The sequence below is a fragment of the Coptis chinensis genome, chromosome 5, assembly GCF_015680905.1.
Source record: "Coptis chinensis isolate HL-2020 chromosome 5, ASM1568090v1, whole genome shotgun sequence".
Classification (NCBI taxonomy): Eukaryota; Viridiplantae; Streptophyta; class Magnoliopsida; order Ranunculales; family Ranunculaceae; genus Coptis; species Coptis chinensis.
This window is the reverse complement of record NC_141460.1, coordinates 82,647,886-82,652,185: the sequence shown is the minus strand read 5'-3', so window position 1 is coordinate 82,652,185 and position 4,300 is coordinate 82,647,886. Positions and strand designations below refer to the sequence as shown.

The window sequence follows — 4,300 nt, the reverse complement described above, 5'->3', positions numbered from 1 at the left end:
AAAAAGTGGGTCTCAAAAGCTCAATTGTGACACATTATATGGCGTCGCAAAAGCTTCAACTCTTTTGCCACGCATGTTCGTGTTGCCAAAACTTTGAGTGCATCGCTATTTCTTTTTTTAAACTAAATTGATTTTTTAAATATTTCAAACTATTTGCAACAAATAGCGTCGCAAAAAACTCCTTGTAGCATCGCTTGACGGCGTTGCAAAAACCAAGCTTTTAGCAGCACCATAGTTCGTCACAAAAGTCTTGAATAGATAGTAGCACCTAGAGCACTACAAATAGTTCGTTTTTATTGTACCCCAATGCACAACCCGTATATTTTGCGTATTATTTTGAATCCTTTCAATTTATAGAATCGTACCCAATGCACAATTTAAAGAGATAGCAGTAACAACCCCATATCAATTCACTAAGAATCATAACAAAATATTTCATTAGCTAACATTATCCATTACAAAAGTAATTGAAGCATCCACACTATTGGTGTTTGCTAATAACATTGAATCACACAATCTTGAAAGCAATAAACTAATAAATTACACAAGTTCTTCAAAACTAGATTTTAGAGAAATTCCGTAATGTCCATAGTTTGCCGTAGTTTGCCGATTCGTATGACATCCACCTAAGTTTTCTTCATTAACTTGTCGGCAACCGATGCTAATCTGGTACAACAAATTAAGAAAATTAAAGACACACGTAAACTTGTCTCAAACATTATAAAAGCTAAAATGCACTTGAGTAAGCAATGCATGTGAAAATATTTTACCAATTAAGTCAAACCCAAGGACCTAATATGCAGAAAAAATAGTCATAAGTTCTAAAAGTCTAAACTAATTAATAGTCATCCCAAAACAGACTGAACTAGCTGTTAGTAGTCTAATAGGGATTATAAGAAGAAGACACTCACCCTATAGTTGTTGGTTGTATGATAGGGGGGTCGTGGATCATGCAAAGAAGCCTGTTTTTATCAATCAACGGGTTGAAATTCTCGACAATGGATCTTCTATATTGCACCTTCTCTTGCAGCTTTAGTGATGCGACCTGAAAAATTAAGCTACAATCTTTTTCTTTTTTTCTCAAGTAGTAATTTTAGCTTATATCCTTGTGAATAAACCAACCTGAAAAGTTAATTAAGAAAACCAAAATCAATTAAACCGGAAGGAAGAGAAGGAAAATTAGTTAAACCTCAAAGAGAACCAACCTGAAAAATCAAGCTCAACCAAAAATCGGAGACTTTGAAGGTAACACAAAACCAATACAAACTTTCTTGAAACTCTAAATCAAAGATTACTTTGTAGAGAAGCTTTGAAAAACACCCATTGAACCAACTTGAAAATTGAAGCTTGGTGGTAATGGAAGAGTAACACACAAAGTAAAATTAAACCAAACTTTTCCAAAGAGTATCATATATCATCTAACCATAATCACTTCACTACTAGTTGCAGCGATATACTCACTTACTATATAACTAGCAAAAGAGTAAAATTGATAGTTAACCTATTTGTACAATACATTGTTTCCTCGACCGTGTGATATAACTTGTAACGATAGTGCAATAGCGGCCAAAATCTAATATGTACAAAATATACAATCTCAAAATCTAAGAAATGACCCAGAGAACTACCTTTCTATAAAATATTCAATCATCGTCTTCCTATCCTCTTTTTGATTTCCGTGATGTGAGATTTCTTTCCTCCATAATCACTGGATTTAGCTAAGACAAATGTTTGCCCCACCCACCCACCTTTACAACATGCATGATGCTCACAAGAACTACAAAACCATTACTAGTAAATGCTTCAAAAAACCAAGAAAAAAAAAATAGAAAAACAAACAAACCAACCCCAAAAAGGATAGGAAAAGGAAAAATGAAAGAACAACATTTGTTCTAATTGCCATATCGAAAGTTAGATGTCTTCTTTTTTTGTATCCATTATACACCCACATAATTTTAATTTCTTAACTAATATTTGTCACACTTTTTCCTCTATCATTGTCGTCCACTTTTTTCTTTTATTTTTTTTTCCTTTTTAAAAGAAATGTGGATTTCTTATCAATAAATTAATAGAAATTAGAAACAAATGCAATGCATCATATCAAAATGTTATGTCATTAAGTTTTATGTCGTGTCTACCTCCATACCATTCCTTGAATGTTTTTTTTTTTTTTTTCATATTGAAAGGCAATAAGAAACTTCAAAAGTACAATATATTACATGGAAATGTTTATTGAGCCCCATCTGATCTGACGCAGAATGTCTACCAAATATTTCTCTGTCCGCACATGAAACTAGGGCACAAGGGATCACGAGCCTTTGAAACCGCATCCAACCATTCCTTTACTCCTTCCATGGACGGGTAAGCTAAACAACAATAAAGCATCAGTAATTTTATTCTAAAGATATTAAGGATAAATCAATATCTACATATTGTACATAAAATCAAAAGCTAAAAAAAAACATCTAACTTGGAGTAGATTATCACAAGATAATTGTGAAAGCCTTGATTTTAATCTTACCACTTCACTTTCTCCTTCCCCACATAACAAAACTTGAAATCATTGATAGTCGAAGTGCATAAACAAGTTACGGTGAATGTCAACAAAAAGAAATCATCCATAGACGTAAGTAAACTTTTATCGGGAAATATTTCTTTCTGCCTTTTGATACCAATACAAGTTGATAGATTGTAGTCAAACCTACAAAAAGATCTAATTAGCTAATAAATAAAATTGGGTAATCCCATTTATGCAATTTACTGAAACAACTACATAAATAAGCTAACTTTTTGTAATCAAAAGAGAGAGAGGGAAATCGCCAGTTTTACTGATGGTTGTGAGAGCGAGTGGTTAGGTATGCGTGGCCGGTTGGGAAATGGAGGAGGCGGTGGTTTAAGGGAAAGTCAGAGAAAGAGATAGTATTTTAGGGCTTTCACATTTTAGTGTTTAGTTTAAGCGCAAAAGATTAAAACAAAGGCCATACCCATAGTTCCAATTCCAAAAATTAATTAACCCGTCCCTACGTAAGCCCATTAGCAGCACCAGTCTCATCACAACAAAGGCTTACTAAATTAGATATTTGTTAAATAAATAATTTGTTACAACGAAAATGGCGTTGCAAATGATCCAATTAATTTTAGCCACGATAGCATCATTGAAAATGATAAAGGTTCTGGTGAAAAATTGCATTTTCTTTTTTTTCAAAAATATAATTACAACCATTTGCCACACAAGAGACATCACAATACATAAATCAATGTACTCTAAAGTTGATAGCACACCAAACTTTTAGCAGCTCCATAAGGGGTTGCAATTGATGACTTTTAACAACAATTTTTTGGTGTTGCAAAAAACCATTTTGTTGTAGTGACATAACAACAAGTGGGACTAATCCCCACTTTAGTTAACGGATGTTGCGTGATTCAAATGCTACATTGACTAAACAAAAGTTTAAAATCAACCAAGTAGAGTGAATCTAGTAACGTCCATAGGACAAACACTTAGCACGAAGATTGAGAGTGGAAAACTACCAGATTCCAGTGGACCAACTACCTTACTCACTCCCCTCCCTCATTTCATTTGCGAATGAGATTTTTGGTAGCACCCCACGTGGTGAAGTAGTAATTTTCTCTTTTGAAGCGTGTAGAGCCCCAAAACCTAGTTTTGCGCCCAAACTGTCCGTTCCGAACAGGGCATAGTATCAAATCTACAGACAAAACAAAATTTCCAAATTTCCATCGTGCACAAACGTATTTTGATTTATTGAGCATCCAACTCATTGTTTGCGCATATAGTTAGATTTTGCTAGTCTTGCAAACGTGCATGAGACTACGCTTAGGCAATTAAAAGATTAGAGCAACTAAAACAAACTCACGTAGGAAAGCACGTCGTTCTCAACAAACTCCTATCTCTCGTACCCTACTTTCTAAGATGGCAGACGAGGTTGTACAAGCTAAAGAGCCTCTCTTTAGTTTATACACACCATTACAAGATGGCCCTCCATCTTGTATACGACTCACACAGGTCACAAGCGATTTCCACATTCCACCAAACGTGTTCAATCTCTTACCCGTCATTCACGGTTTTGAACACGAGTTACCATCCGAACACCTACACCGGCCAGATACATGAGGTATGCAATAATTTCAATCATCCAGGCGTTTCTGATGATCAGGTTAAACTAAGAGTGTTTCCCTTCACTCTAGGCTGGCAAAGAGCCAATGATGACTTCTATCTCGGATGCCCGATTCTTTCAATGCATGGGAAAAGGTAGTGTTCTCCTTCATGAAGAAGTACTTT

At 34.9% G+C, this 4,300-nt stretch overlaps 1 long non-coding RNA gene across 1 annotated transcript; it reads right to left on the bottom strand.

The window, feature by feature from the left end:
* Positions 1-386: 386 nt before the first annotated feature.
* On the bottom strand, positions 387-2,852 carry LOC147499348 (uncharacterized). The gene is made up of 2 exons (XR_015194468.1): positions 912-2,852; positions 387-666 (listed from the first exon to the last, which is right to left on the bottom strand). It is a non-coding gene; the product is annotated as an uncharacterized LOC147499348 (long non-coding RNA).
* Positions 2,853-4,300: the final 1,448 nt, after the last annotated feature.